General features: G+C 49.2%; 1 protein-coding gene across 4 annotated transcripts in view; it reads right to left on the bottom strand.

Annotated features, from left to right (window-relative positions):
• The window catches only part of LOC143423976 (neurotrimin), a 173,032-nt gene that overhangs the window by 54,241 nt on the left and 102,018 nt on the right, over nucleotides 1-16,773 (bottom strand). The window lies entirely within an intron of this gene.

Here is a 16,773-nt window from a genome sequence, read left to right as displayed (position 1 = left end):
AACACGATCCAGAGTACTCGAGGTACGTAAGACGTTTGTTGCTAATTAAGACTCTCTTGTTACCGGTTACTAGCGCTGCTAGAACTCCGACGTCGGTCCTTACGAGGAGAGAACCAGAAGTGGAAGTGCGGTTCTGCTGAAGTTACACCTCAAATTACTGGGAGCCAAGAATTCTGTTTATAAAGAGCAGCCCATTTATTTCGGGAACGAGTGGCCATTTAGCACAAAAAGCGGAGAGCTGTTTATGCGGCTCGTCGAGGTGTAGAATTTAAGGCTTGACTGGTTAAAGGAACTCGTTTCCGTCGCTGTTCCTATCCTCGTTAGCGAATTCCGAAAAATTAAACCTCTTCCTTTACATTTACCATCGCTGCATAATACATCTGCTTGTGATATTTTTACGCGATGTAAAGTGTCGTACCTCTTCTGCAGAACCCGTAATAGGGCCATTTGACTATTTCGAGAAATTAAAAACTCCCACTTTGGGTACGTTCCGTTAGCAGTTTGAAATATTAACGAACAGCTTCTCTGAAACTGGAATAGTTCACTACCAATAGTGCGCCAGATAGAACTCGATACGATACTTCTATAGATGCCATAAGCTGTTGTCGAAGGACGAAAAAATTTCGAACAAAAACTTACCAAAATTTCCTTTCTAACCAAGTTTCCACTTTGCGCGGTCAGAGAGTGGGGGAAATAAAAAATTCAGTCGAAAAGAGCGAAGTTTCTTTTCCGCGTGGCAGAATAATTCTATTCGGGGCTCTCTAGAAATCCCATTAAAAATGTCTACCGGTACGGGAGATATCCAGCCCGTATTCGAGATCCGGTGTCCTCGAATCGGGACGCGAACCAGCGGAACTCGAGCGCCTCTCAAAATTCGGGATTCCAGCCACGAGGCGTTAACTGGAAAACAGAAACTCGAGTCAGCCGAAATATCCGACTGGCAATTGGACAGACGTACCGCAACGGCGGGAATAAGTAATTAAAGTTGGAGAGCAGCCGAGGCGCGAAAGATCGGGCCCGTACGGAATCCCAGCGGGCCGCCGGGGGCGGCGGTAACAGCTTTTTGATTTATTCGTTCAATCATCGTAATGTACATCAGCCCGAATTAGCGTAGAGCGCGCGGAGCCGTGTATATCGAGTTATCAGGCGTGGATCGCAGGCGAGGTTTCTGTGAGCGTGGGTGGAACGTGTCGACGCGGATGGCGGCCCGCACCGTACCGTCCGCGCAACGAGAATGGTAACGGGACGCGTCGCGGATCAAATGGAGCACACTTTGACGTAGCGCGGACGCCCGCGCCGCCGGTTCCCGGTTCGGCTCCCAATGGTCGTGAACGATCGATACGCGAAACAAAGTGCGCCGGCCGGTGCACATTTCTATACGTTCCAATCCGAAGGGCAATTCAATTGCGGGCGGACGTCCCATACGGCCATCTGCAATATTCTCCGCGAGCAATCGTCCTCTAGGGGCCGTCAATGTATGCGCTCGCGCGCCTCCCAATGACATTTACATTTATATTGACACGGGTGCTCGAATGGGATCTTGAACAGTGGCGGACGCTTAAATGCATTTGCGGTCCCGGCTTAACGACCAATTTCAAATTTTTCCGCGCGCGCGCGCGCGCGTACACCGATACCGACCGATTTACCCTATGCGTCGAGGACCGAAACAACGTTATCGCGTTACCACCCCCCGGCCAATTGTTCTATGGAACGCGAGAGACAATGCTCTGGCCGCGTTTTTCGCCCGGGTCTTTGCGCCACCACCGCCCCCCCAATGCGCGTGATGCCGCGGTGTCCAGCCAAATTAGGAACAAAGTACCGTGAAATGACGTCCAAAGTGCGGTTAAGAGGAAAGTGTGGAAACACGGTGCAATGTCCGTGGTCATGGTTCAGTTTAGGGATTGCCGCTGTTAGCCTGTGGTCACTGGACGGTGACTAATTTGTTACCAGAGTACCCGCGCTCTTTGATTACCTTTAGTATCGTCGATTTTAACACTCGTTCCTCGAGCTATTTTTTCTTGCCGTCACGATTGCGCTTTGTGAGGTATACGCGATGGTCCTTCAAAAGTTCCGCAGCGTATCGATTATAAAAATTCGGATTCCAGAGGTATTAAATGTAGCAGTGGAAATGTATGATCGAGAGAGAGAGAGATACGATGATGCGTATCGCCTACGAGGCTCGAGAAGGTCGCTCATACTTTAATATAACATTCTCCATACTTCTATATCAGTGGTGCATTTTTAACCTTTTCGACGTCGTGATCCATTTGCGATATTACAAAAACTTTTCAGTATGCAAACGCTGCCGGGTTTCCACGGAACTCACGTGGCAGCTTCTGATGTAATATGGGAACGCTGGTAGAGTATCTCACCGTAACTTACATTTGAAACGTACAATGAAATCTCTGCGCAGGATGATGTCGTTATGATGACCATAAATGTATCACCATCGTGCATTGCGCTCTTTATTACAAAAAACTAAATGTTATGAGATTTTCGCGCTTTGAGATATAAACACTCTTGTAAATGTAGAATAGAGTAATTTAAATAACCGCGCTTGTTCTGCGCTCGAATCGACGTGCTCGATCTCGTACGCAGAAATTAACTTTTTCCGAATTTTCGACAAGTTATTCAATAAACAAGTCACGTCGTGCAGAGACGCACAGCCTACAGCTATCGTTCGAAGGGAATTGGGTTCTTGCAGGCAAAGGAAGACGCAGATTGCGTCGAGATAACTCGTTTCGCGGTTGATACGCCGAAACTCATACACGATTGAGTTTCTGCATGAAACGTAACTAAATTCGACTCACGTATTTGCTCGCCCTCTTAAACGTAATCCCTAAAGTTATGAGATACCCTAATTTAGCTGAACTGGCATCTCGTTAAAATGCAGATTTGCTTAATTATATATTTCGAGTGTACCGGGAATTATATTTTTTGTTAATTATTCGGTTAACGAGTTTTTAGTTATACCTCGGCTATTTATCTGGACAATTAGTCTGCCATTTATCTGGACGGTACAACACCGCGTTCTGATATATGAATACGAAGAAATTTTAGCCCGCTTCTGTTACGAAACTGTGGCAAGACGTAATTTCGACCCAATGATGTTTCAATGCCGCAACAAGGCAGGAATTAGCACTCCGGGGATCCTCTTGTACTTAGTACCTTCGTAGTTACGAGGCAAATCGTCCTTTCTCCTTCACCGCGTCTGTTCATCTGTCCTTTCATTGCGAGTACATACACATACATACCAGAGGCTACACAACTTCCATCTTCACCCTATCGAATGGATTTTATCGAACAACTGCACGCACATCAGCATCCAATTTCAATTCTTCCAACAATTAAGAAACTATCTGCGCGTACGAAACCTATTTAATATATTTTCGTCGTTAATTTTTAACGAGCTACTGTTAACGACTTTCGAAACTCCCCATACGTGACACATGTACCGTCGCGCGATAGAAGTTGGGGTGCTCCATTGAAACGAACAAACGAAACAACTTTTACGCTAACCACGATAGGAAGTTCTACGAGCGTCAACCACGATGTATCCTCAGCAGTACCATCGCATGCATATTTGTATATCTGTCTGAACGCGTTCGAAAAACAAAGTACCCTCATCGATAACACCGCGACAACGTCCTCCAATTACCTTCGAGGAAGGCGTAATAAAAATTTCTCCGAACAAAATTTCCCGTTCCGCGTAGGAGGCACTTGCAAATGGTAAATCGGTAACTCTGGAGCGCAGCGAGCGTTGCAAGCGAGGCAAGGAAACCACTCGAACAACCGAAGCCGCCATTCCATCGAGCGGCGGTTGTGCGAGAGGGCAACTTGGCGGAAACACGAAGCGGCAACGGCGGACGATGAGTCCTGACGGTCCAAGCAGGCGGTCCGTGGCTTAGCGAGCGTCGAGAGAGCCGTGTAAAAGCGATGCTCGTATGTCACGCACATTATTCCGTGGACGTAGCCCCGACACGTTGCGCCACGGCCCCCTCAAACCATTCCGCGTTGGTCCCCGTGCGCTATCCGCGCAACCGTTTTCTTCTCCGCCCTGTTCTCCGCACGGCCACCACCGACAAAGCGTGCACGCGCGTCTCCGAGTGGAATTCTCGCGAAAAAGAAGCTCTCGCGTACACGCGTCCAGGGATTCGTCGAAATATTTCCGCTGACTGCCTTTCCAGTTTCTACCCCACGGCGGACAAACGAGAGTTACAACCGGGACGGTCTGAGGCGGAAAGAGAAAAGCGGATAAGAGGGTTGACAATGGTTCTCTGGCCGGGCTAGAAGAGGGGCGAGGGAGAACGCGCGTGCATGCTCTTTTCCCGTTTTGCCGGACGAACACCGACCACCAGCTTGGTCGCGGTTTTACAAAGGGGCCAGTTTCGACGGTTTCTCTGTCCGCGATGCTGGAAGACGGCAGCATCTAACGCATTTCATTATTGCGCTGCTCGGAGGAGTGGCCCGATTAGTCAAGCGCGGGTAATTGGTCTAATCTGAAATATGGCCTGTTGGAATCTCTGCAATATTCCGGCTTGCTGGACGAACGGACGAGTCGAAATTCTGGACGTCGTTTGGTGGCTTTCAGAATTTCCTTGACGCTTTTCCGTCGTTCTCGCTGAAGCAAACTACGTCTTGCATCTTTTCGACCATCGTTTGTATTTAAATCGACTTGAACGCACACGATTCCTACTGTAAATCTTGCCACACCTGTCTCAAGAACGCCACGATGCCCCTTCATTTATCATTCCACAGAACCTTTATGAAAAGCTCATTATCAAATTGTGAAACGCGCCACAAACGAGAGTCTCCATTAAAACGCGATATAGTCCACACCCCTGTCTCTTTCGAGATCGCATTAATAACCAGCCTTCCTCGTTTCCGGCTGTGTAAACGCTTCAATCTAATGAACCGCTATCATAAAGGTATTTATGCCTCGAAATATCTAACCGTGCAGGGAACACCAAGAGCACCAAGCGACACCAAGTCGCTTATACGCCTACGTAGAACTATCTGAACACGTATAGACGAGCGTAACACTTTTTCCTTCCAAAGCACGTCGAATTGAAATGGAATTTATACGAACGTGCAAATCCAAATGTTCGATCATTCACTCAAAATCACGAAAACCAGCATGAAACTCGACGTTGCGTCGCTTCGTACCTAATTCTACGATCTATTTCGATCGATTTATATTCATATCGCCATCGTAGAAGAGTTCACTGTACCATTCGCGCGACAGCTCTGTCTGAACGCGTGTAACTGGTTTAACTTTTCTCCCACCACTTGGAACTCCCCAGTCATTATTCTCTTCTGGGCCGAGGAAACTTTGCTACGGGGGCGATGGCTGTTTCTTTTTTAATGCCCGCCAAGTACGACGGTAGGGAGACTGGATGCTTAATCAAAATCATTGCCTGCGGATTCGCGGCGTGGAACAGGCCGAGGAGGAAGGTAATTTCGCGAAGTGTGTCCGGATTAGCGCTAGTCCGTTGTCAGTTTAGTGGTAAATAAGCGGAACAAGACGAAGCCCGGATGATTGTGAGTGATTTACAAGATAGTCGAGTGGAATAGTAACGAGGCTGAGCCGGTGAACGTTTATACGCGCCTGTTTAAACGACCCGAGAAATTGTTCTCGTCTTCGCCGCGGTGGAAAATGTCAGTCGAGGTTCGTCGCAGCTCGCGTACCAATCTCATTGCGTCCATTCGTCCTTTTCAGTATCGCGCGTTCGTTTCTTTCGGCGAACGCGACATGGCGATAAAAAAAAAAAAAAAACTCCAGGCAGCCATTTAAATAACAAACGTCCACCGCGGTTAACTGCCTTGGAGATACGATCGGCTTGAATTGCGCAATCGCGTCGATGGGGACGCGTTCCGCGATTATCGAGGCGAGCCAATTACATTCTTCTCTGCACAAATTCCTCGGCTTGCTTACGGCCGTAATCGCATCCGCGCGGCGAACCGTGGAACAACAGCCCCTTCTCCCAATTTCGTTATCAATTTATTGTAATGCGAGAGCTTGAATATGCGAACGCGTGCCCGTCCCGCAATTTCGTCCCGGTTACAATGAGAATGATATCATCCGGATATTGATCTTGGTATACAACGAGCTCGCACAGCTTCCTGTTCGCCAAGCCGGGGAACTTGTCGACACTCTGAACGGCCAACTTTGTCAGCCCCAACAACGCCACCGCGAAGAAGCCATTCCGATTAATTACCATAGTTTGCGGTTAAACCGTACCGCTGGTCTGAACAGTCAATTCTAGTTTATATCGTAGTTTTTATCGGCAAATTAGAATTATGTACTTACACCCCGCCACCACCCTCGTGTAAAGATAAATGATAAATTGTAATGAATATCGTTCGAAACAGATTTTTCTAAAAAGTGTCGCGAATGTTTTGGATATTACTGTTTGGGAGAATTACTAGAGCGATGAAGAATTAAATTGAATAAAAAACAAAGTACTTCGGTATGATATGAGTTGTATGAGAGTAGATTTCATCAAAAAATGGAACCATTATTCAAACGCAGCCTGGTGACAATAAACGGCTGGGATATAACAGTATCGCTGGGAAAGATTAGTTTTTCCGGAATTTCGTTAACGCTGGTAAAGCCTGATCTACATCAAAAGGAGATTACAGGTTATTATAGAATGCATGCGATATCAAAGATAGATTGCATTTCGGATTATTAAATGTTAAAAAAAATATATGAAAGCTAAACCGTGGTGAAGGTTGAAAGATCCATTTTACGAAATTAATAACGGATTTCGTGCAATATTAAATTTGGGCCAGATAAAAATTGAAGCTGATCTCGTTAGCGGGACGATGAGTCGAAATGATTAATGATAAAAACTGAATATCACAGCCGTGAGTATCGTGTTCAATTTTCTATAATGCAACGCGACTGATAATCACGGATCCTCCTGTTCCGTCAACCGTGTATGGGTAACGTTGCTGCTCCCACGACGGCGTGAAACGGGCTTGCGGATTATTATGCAGATAATGTGCATTTGCAATGTAATGTCGGCGAAACGCTCGACGCGGCGGTGGAGCGTGCGACCGTTCTCGCGACGCTGCTCGTCAAAACGACGCAACCACGAGTGTGTGCAGCTCGCTTTTCACGCTTGTCGGGCTACTCGTCGACGTTTTCGACCGTTCAGGTTCTCTCGAACCCAGCAGAGTGGAGCTCGCGGGCAGAAAAAATCATCCCAACCGCGTTCCACCGTAAAAGAGTTCACGCGCCCCCTTAACCGAGCACCTCTTTCCCAGACAGCCACTTTGCGGCGCGAATAAAGCGACGCGTACGAAATTGTCACCGAGTACGATCCGAGATCTCGACGCTGACGTAACCTGGGCTAATTACGGATAAAAGGGACTACCAAAAATACAGAGGAACGCGATTCCTCGAGTCTGAATGCAGGAAAGACCGAGTCCACATCCGAAGGATCCTTCCACCGGCGAGTTACGTCCCGCGATAAAGCTGCCTCGTAGATTCGCCTACGTTTCAGCGCTCTCGACGATCTCCTTCTTTCCGGGTATTCGTGCCAAGATAAAGACTCGGGCAAGATGTAGAGCGGCGTCGGGTTGGCTGTCGCAGCACCAGGAACCGGCCATCCATTGTCTCCAGGCGGTCGCTCGTTGCGACCGCGAAAGGAAGAAGCACATTCGTTAACGTTGGAATCGACGACGAACTGCTGATAGGCGCGTCGCGCGAGGAAGACGGCCTGTGTATCGCGCTGAACAATAAGCCTGATTTGTGTTCAGTCCACGGGCAGGAAAGGAACGAGCGTCGCCGCAAAAAAAGGGGTGGCGAAAGGAACGAAGCTCGCCAGGGGTGGAGAAGAACGTCCGACGCGGAGAGATCCGTCGCGTTTCTATAGATTTGCGGCGGAGATCCGTTAAAGGCAACGTACACTCGCTGACGAGGCTTTCGAGGGTGGGCACGACGGGCCACGGTACGCCTTTGGACCGAGCGCTGGGAACGAGCGGACGCAAGAGAAACGGGGATACTTTACCGCGGCGGTGGTGGTAACAAGGAGGAGGACGAGGCCGACGAACGAAGGAGACACACGGGGCCAGGCGACGGAGGGTGAGGGAATTGAGGATCGGTGGAAGCGGAGAGCCGAGCTCAGCGCGGAATCGGCCAGCCGGAAAACGCGACACCACCGGAAGATTGCACTATCGCGTACCCACTTGTTTTCTGTCCCCTCGCCGTGGCCTTTCGCCCTGTCTCCCCTTGTACGCCCGTACATTTCTCCGTTCTCCTAACAACGATCCTCCAACGGTATATACAAATCTGCTACGATGCCCCTCCTCAGCTTCCTTTTGTTCCGCAGCTGCGGTCACCTATCGCTTGCACCCTGCTCCCGCCCGACCCGTTACGTGTCCTTTGCGAAACGAGGCACTCGCTTGGATACTTTAAACGCCGTCGCTGCGAGATAGCTGCGAATTAAATTCATTTACGGAACGAGTTCCCGTTTAGGTGGATCGAACGGATATTATTGAGAAATAACGCGCGATTATTTGCCTTGGTTAACGAGACGAAATCGCTGCGACTGTGTACTTTGTCCTTTTAACTCTGTTCGTGTAGCTACCGGAAACTGAACTCCGTCGAGGACGTTCCTCGTCGTATAATCCACCGTCATCATCGCAACGTATGTAAATTCAATTCTTTCGTTTCACTTCTGTTATTCGTGCGGTCAATAGATCCCGTCTTTCCACTGGCTCCACTCGATGCGACGATTTTGACTTCAAAACGCAAACGAATCCCTATTCAGATCCTTCGCATCGGTTTAACGATCTCGTTTGTTCAACGAGCGCCTGGATTGTATAAAACTTTCTCCAAGTTAAGCATACCGATGTTGACGAAACTTTGCTAGCGGTCGGAGTTGGGCAACCGTGAGTTCGAACGATTAAATATTGCCAATTACGCGCAAACGGTTCACTACGAAAAAGCTGCGGCGAACGGATGCACAGGAGCGTTATTTTTACGTACACCGATAAGCGACTGCTCCTCTTAGTTCACCCAACTTTCATCGAACTCCGCTACGTTACAATCGACTAAATATCGATCTCTCTCTTCCCCCGCTACCTCCGCTGAATGAATAAATTTCATTCGGCAGCGAATTGGTCGGAGGAGCAACTAAAGCCGCAGCTCGGTACATCTAGTTTCACGCGGTTGGATAATATCAGTTTCGCTGATTAAAAGTTTCACCGCTCGCCGGCAGTCTTTTCTCGAAGGTGGAGCGTCGTTACGCGTAGGAATTCAGTTGAAAAACAAAAGAAAAGAACAAAAGAAAGGGAACAGGACACTTCTGGGTCATAGTGGTAGGTTGCGAAAGCGTTGATTGAATACACAGGGGTAGATAAAGGAGACGTATTTATGCATAAGAATCCCTGTCTCGAGATGACACGATGACGACGTTCCTCCGGAGTATCTCAAACGAGACAATTGTTTTTTCTTTCGGGGCTGAAAGGACCACGGATTTGGGGAGGAAAACGAATCACGGCCGTGTGTTTCTGTGTGGACGTTTCTGCGTGCCACGGAGAAGAAACAAGGAGACGCGCGGAGAGATAAAGGGAAAAGTAAAAAGGACGGTGGAGGGGGGAGGGGTGAGATATATAACACGAAAGATATACATAGTACGGTAAGTATGAGTGAGTGTGCTACACGTTCCCGAAAACGAAGTTTCCGAGACTGAAGCTTGCCAAACGCGGGCCGAGAGAGGGCAAATACGGTCTTGAGCTTGGTACTGACGGATAAAGGATTTTCCTGGAACATACCGCGAGATTTTTCAAAGATAACATTTCTCCGAGCCTTTTCTTAGGAGCATCTGCATAAGGATAGCGTTGAAAGCTGTGCAATTAAATGATAAGGTAATTCCCGCGAATACGATCATCCTGTTTAGCCGGTTTCTGTTCTCTAATCGCATTCGTTCAACTGGCACCTCTTTCAATATTCATGATCCCCACGCGCTTTGAGGTTCTCGCGTTAATTCCACACCGTTCCGCAAGAATTCGCTTCTTCCTTCGAACTAGAGATTAATACTCGTCGAAGAAAGGCTGCGCAGAAAGAAAGTATAAAATGACACACGCTGTACTCCCCTTTCATCTTCTCGAGTCCACTGGCTTATGAAGATCGTAAGGTTCGCGCAGAAATTGTCGCGAGTGCTCTGGAAACGAGCGGAATTCGAACGATGCGAGCGAAACACGCGCGATTTTACTTATTCGCGGTGAAAGGGCGTTTAACGCCCTTCGAGATCGAAAGCTGAGTATATAGTCTCGCCTAGCGATCGCTCGCGTCGCAGGATGCGACGACGCGTGCCCAAAGTTCGATTAAATATCGCGCCGTAGCCCGGCGTAACGACGGTCGATCGGCTGCCGCGCAAAAGTTGCCTTTCGGAAAGTGTACAATACCTTAACAACTTGGCAAGTTACGGGGATTGCGATACCGCGCCGCGTTCCCTCGCGTGTATGATCATTTCGCCGGCATTGTGCGCGGGAGTAGCCCCGGGCCACGGAATAAACTCGCTCCAAGATACTTGAGAGGCAAGTGTTTCGTGGTACGTGTGCAGCGCGGCGTGGCAAAGTTTGCGCGGAGACTGGCAACCGCAGGTCGTAAGGACAAATCCGTTTTCGAGTTTCGTTGGATTACTAGGCGAACAAGGAATTTCCTAGATCACCAATACGATCTCGGCGCGCGGGACGTGAGGGTGGTTGGGGGGTGGGTATGGTAAACCCGTACACACCTACATACGTACCCGGTATATTTCTCATAGGGAAGGGTTAGCGACGCCACAAATCAATGGTGTCCAAAGTTTAACGTGGCCCAAGGCAACACGCGGCAGCGTGTAATTAACCTTTAACCTGTGCACCGACAACGACTTTATAACATCCTGAGTGTACATCCGGTGATGCCGACCCGCGCGCCCCGGTTCTACGCCACTGCTGCCAGACTAATTACAGCCAACCGTAGACGGAGAAAGAGAGGTTGGCGCTGGGAGCACTCGAGTCCCCGAGCGGCCGCTGAAGAGGGTGGGTCGCGCGTCAAGCGCACAGCTGCTCCTTGCGCCAATCGTGCGCCCACATCTGGACCTGTTTCGAGGACGATCCGGATACAGATAAACGCGGCCACCCCATAACCGGAAGAGGTCTGGACCTGGGACAATTTCGTGCGATCGCAGGTAGGTAACTCCGTGCCACCGACGACCGATCGGGGCAATTCCTAGCCAATTTCTGGCGATCGCTTGGGTCCTCGGACGTGCCATTCCGCCTCGTAACGCGCCGTTTCGCAAGTACTTCCGCTGATCGGATCGTACCGTTTGCCCGGAATAGCTCGATCCCGTGTCCTGAGACCGTTTTAATTTCGTCCGATCTCCCGAGTGTCGTGGAGAACGTCCACGGTTCGCGCGGGCCGCGATAAAAAAGCTGAATGGCTCGCCGGGAGGACGTGGCTGGTTCGTAGGTAACGTTAATTCGGCTAAAATGCGAGCAAAAGTTCGTCCGGGTGAGCGCGAATTTTTAATCAACCGGGAAGAAAGACCGCGCTGGCCTCGCTTGTCGCGCGGGAACACCGAGTTACGGGGTGACTTAAGGGGAACGTTCATTTGGTTGGAAGTTGCGAGTTTCAACGTCCGCGGAAGTCTGCTTCCCTCGACAGTGTTGCAGACGTCCGCGTCAATATTTAAGTAAGCAACGCTATCATCTCGAGGGTGGAAAACTTTGTGTATGTATCGTCGCGTGCAAAAATCGTGGCGTGTTGGAATGCTTGTTCGAACTACCCGCCTTCCCCTCGTTTCGTTAAATATGTAGATTTAAGCAGAGTTTTTGCTTCCTTCAAGGGAATCCCTAAATCGAACGGTCTTCTTCGGTCTCACGCGAGTCGGACGATCGTAAAACTCCTTCGTCGCGCTTCGAACCAGCTTTTACGATTAACGAAGGTCAAACAGCGATTACTCGGGTGTTTTCAATTTCAAGAAACATCAGACGTCTGCGCGTAAAAATCCCGGAATAATAAAACGAACGTTACACGGATCGAGAGGCCGGCGATGATCCGCGTCGCTTTCGGATTTAACGCTGACTGTAAAACGGAGGAGCTCGCCGATCCCCGCTTCGGCAGAGAGAATCGCGTTACCCGGGAAATCCCTCGACCGTCTCCTGGGTAGCATAAGTCGAGCAAAACGAAGAGCGCATTCCTTAAACCGAAAGTTTATCAGGGAATCCGAACGGTGGTCAAGCGGCTTCCGGTAAGTGCGACCCCTCGCTTTATCCTTCGTTGCCCGGGCGAAAGAGGGGTGCAAAATATTCGAGCAATTTGGTGACACTGCCAACCGTCCGGTCGGCTCTTTTTATCCGTGGTGTTAGCTGGCTTAGTTTTATCGTGGCCGCATTATCCTTCCTTTCCCCTCTTCCGTTCCGGTTTTCTCGTCCATCCAACGATCCTTCTCTCTCTATCCGTGCCTTCCATTCAGCTGGCCCCTTTTCTCCTACCAGCCAGCCGTCCAGCAGGCTAGCCCGCGCTACGCTCCGGCTCTTACCTATTCTGGATTAATGCCAGTGGTCTTTTCGGCTGCGAATTCAGCTCCTCCCACCTTTCGAATGAATACTACGCTCCTCTATACCCTTCCAACTTGACTCCGATTCGGCATCCCTCTCTATCAGCCGTTTGATGTTCAACGCGATCCCCGGTCTGCGTTGACCCCGGCTGCTCGCGTTGGCAACCCCTGTTTTCTGCTCCACGACGATTCGCCGGGTGTATACACCCGTGCAGCGGAGATGCGAACCTCGCCAGTCCTCGTAGACGAAGAATCGCCAAGTGGAGCGTCCCTGCCGGCAAACCGGGGCCGCGTGTATATTCGTCGCGCTCGGTTTACCCTTCCAGAAGTCGAATCCCCGAGTTTAGAGCTCGTCGCCTCCGGATGACCTCGGGGGAACGTTACAGGTTGCCGGAGCACACACTTATCACGGTGGCGGATTCAAACGCCACCCTCCGCACTCTATCCGTGTTGGTGCGCGCGTACGCGAGGGCTGCCTGCCTGTATAGAAATAGTTTACGGGGACAGACGTAATTGAATCGTTCTTTCCCGTCGCTCCGTGCTCCCGCTGATCAAAGGCGTGGCGTCGCTGTTGCACTTGTCTCCCGTAGGATTCACCGGGAACGTCATCGTTTCCGACGGTTTCCTCTTTAAGCGAAACGTTCTTGCACCGATTCCCCGCCAATTTGTTTGGCCCCGCCGTAACATTTCTCGCCGCGAGTGTTTCCGATGTAATCTCGCACGGCGGATCGTGGTATAGAATTTGAGAAGAATTCGGATGGATTTTACTTCCGACAGTTAAGAATTACAAACCGTTGTCGATACCACTTGCGCGCGCGATATACGCGTTCCCAGATAGCGCGCTCGCGCCAGCGATACAAATGACCCGGTATTCCCATTCGGTATCGAATCTGAAACCTGCTTTCTCTAGATGCGCCGGGCAACCGCTTTATCTCCTCAACTTGTGGATCCGGTGTATTTTCCCGAACTCACGTCCGGATGATTTAAACAGACAAATCCCCCGCAGTATCGGCGAATCTCTGCCCGCTGTTTACTTCGACAGACTCGCCTTAATTGGCCCTTGAGCGATCTTTATCAGTCACCGCAGTGCGGCCAGGTAAAAGGCAGCCGCTCGCCTCTGGTTAAAGAGATACAGATCTGCTGGGGGATGTGAACAGCAAATTTCAGATGGCAGGGGTGTGCTGCAAAGGTACATTGTTCTCTTTCCGCGGACTCCTATCTCTCGTCGCAACTTATGCCAAGGCTTAAACACGTACATTAACTCAGCAGAAGGGTGCAACACTCCTCGCGAAAATTACACGATTCGCTCCGCTTGGACAACGGGGGTTGATCCGAGCAAATTGAGAGCAAAGTGAACAATGCAAATTACCATTCGATCGGCCGCTTCGATTCGACGGTAATTTCCACCGTTTACTTTGTTTCCAATTTTATCGAATCAACCCTTAACGTAACGTCACACTTGGCGACACGAAACTCTACCCCACCGTTTCCTCGTAGCCTCGATCCGTAATCAGGACGGCAGGTAGCCGGTATTCGATCAGCATTAAACGACAAAGATACCAATCCATCGGACACGCGTGGCGACAGAGGCTCAAAGAAGATCCGTGTACAATGAAGCGGCATTGTGTCCTCCTCGTCGACGAAGGGCGCATCGATGGGTGGTGTAGTAGGTGCCGCGTCGTAAAACACACTGATCCGTGGAACAAAAATTCCTGAGGGAAAGGCAACGACAAGGGCATTCATTCTGATAGTCTTCTCCCTCTCTCTCTCTCTCTCTCTCTCTCGCTGGCTCGACCTCCCTCTCTTTCTCTGTCGTGCACACTCGCGGTATAGAAATCCGTGGCTAAATCCCGGAGGGCCAGCGCGTTTATGTCTCGAAAGCTTTTTTAGTATCCGCCTATATGGAGGAGCGTGTGCCGACAAGCACTTTATTTCCTTGATTTCCCGCACTTTTCATTTCCTGGCCACGGGGCCACGGGGTGAGGGGTTTCAGGGGTAACGGGGATAACGGCCGTTACGGCCGACGTGGCACACCGATTCTGGCACGATCCATTCACCTGCCCGCGTGTGCGCAACGCCTCGCATCGTGCACCCTTTCTAAAGATCGAGTAAATTGTTAAGTGCGCGGCAGCCTGAGCCTGAATGGGATTTCTATGCGAGCGAGGGCTGAACGGGAGCCCGCGGCAGAGGTCTCGAATTACGATGTTTAGCCTGGGCGGTCTGAAACGTGCTTTAAAAGAGAGCACGCGTGAAAAAAGCCGCGTTAACGAAAACGCTGCGGCGGAGCCGCGGGGTGGAAATAGGTAGGTTAACGCTTCGGTAAAACATCGTAATAAATAATGGGCCGAGAGATCATCCGTTTCGCGGTTTTTTCACCCCGTTGGAAAACGCTGGCTTCGTTTGCTTCGCGTGGTCCTGGCTGCCTCGGTTTCGGATCGAGCCGGGCCTAGACGCCGGCTGAATTGAACGTGTTTCGCGAAACAGTTGATGCATCGAATAGAAACCGTGGAACGACGGAACGGTTTATGGAGCGGTGGCTACCAGCGTTCCAAATAACGAGGAAGCTCGATTTATTTTTTTACTTATATCAGATGCAATGGTTCAAGAGGTTGTATGAGATTGAAATAGTAATTCGGTTGATTCTTGTTCGTAGACTTGTTCGTGAAGAAGTGAAAAATTTCGACAGCGTAAAAAGTACGCAGAGTTAACTAATTAAGGAAAGTCACGGTGAGAAACAACGCGTCTGTGTAATAGTAGATGCGATATAACTGAAGTTATTACTCGCTGATTGATATCGCGAAGAAATTATTACACGCACGGGCAATGAACGTCCTCTAATTACTGCGGCCATTGTTAGACTTTCGAAATCATCGCTGGGCGTGGTGCTTACGACTTCCACCGCTTTTACCGCCTCGTAAATTTCCGGTTGTGAAATATTCCGACTATAATTGGCTCTAACTTTTTTCATATATGGGCCAGCAACTTATGCCAGGGATCGCGGAAATTATTCCCGGCGGACTCGTACGCGTTATGCAGCTGAGCCGATAGCGAGAAACAGAGAAAGAACGGTGGCTGCCCTCCCGCAAATGGCTGTACAAACACCCTCACGCAAAGGGCTATTACATTAGAACACTTGGAATCGCAGAAAACTGCCAACCAGCGCGAGTACACGAAACCGTGTAACATTTCGGCTGCAACTAGATTTCATACTTCTTTTTAAAATATGTCGCGCAATGATTTTAGAATTTTGATGAATAAAGTAATGTTTGAACCGCGGTGAATGTTTCGAGCTCGAGATAACGTGGAAACTGATTTCATACACCAGTTTTAGTGATTTCCTACTTATGTGCGATTGGAGTAGTTAATCCTTTTTCCAGCAAAGGCGTGACATCGTGAAATTCGAGTGCAATAGCTATTATTGGCTTCTGGGATTTCCAGTTATACGTATGGGAACGGTGTATTAATATTAGCAATTTCCGGATTAATGCGTGAAATTTAAAGCGCATGAAACGCTAAAACTTGCTGGTCGAAAATTTGTATTTTAAACTTGATATACGGCGACTGTACTTCTTCGTTAGAGAATATTTCACGAGTAATCCACCTAAACTGCACGCCATATCCGAGTGGTCAATTATTTCGCTTAATGCGTGCGTACTTGTTTTTATTGCCAGGGGGAGGAAACTTTAATTTAGAAGAACTTTAAACCGTTTATTTTTGTTAGTTGCCGCAATTGTGTCTGGGGAAAGGGCTCGCATTGCGGTTGTTTGGTATTGAAGTAAAAGATGCAGAATTCTTTGCTATCGCCATGTTAGAGGCAACTAACCGCGCGGTTGTATTCTGCGGTTAAAAATTAAACGCGCGTAATTAGACAGCCTGTTTGAACTGCTCGTGGGCCGTGGCGTTTTAACCGACGCTGCCATCCACGGTGACGCGCAATGCGAGAAAAATGTTTTCGCCATTTAGTCTTCACATAAAACGATTAAAGATTATTCGTCCGCATAATTAAGATAGAATATTACGATAAATTCGATAGTGCGATGTTAGACGTGAAAGTAGAGTGTCTTATGACTAATGAAAGTAATACTTTACGAGCTGAAGAAAAACTGTTCATTCCATAGAGTACCGCAATCATTTAAATACGCGAGAGCCCAGATTTCTTGGCGCGATGGTCTCAGAAGGGCGTGGATCCAAGCGATTTACACCCCTGTTATCCTAT

This window comes from Xylocopa sonorina, chromosome 1 (genome assembly GCF_050948175.1).
Source record: "Xylocopa sonorina isolate GNS202 chromosome 1, iyXylSono1_principal, whole genome shotgun sequence".
NCBI classification, from domain to species: domain Eukaryota; kingdom Metazoa; phylum Arthropoda; class Insecta; order Hymenoptera; family Apidae; genus Xylocopa; species Xylocopa sonorina.
The sequence above is the reverse complement of the archived record's forward strand: the minus strand, read 5'-3'. Positions and strand labels throughout refer to the sequence as shown.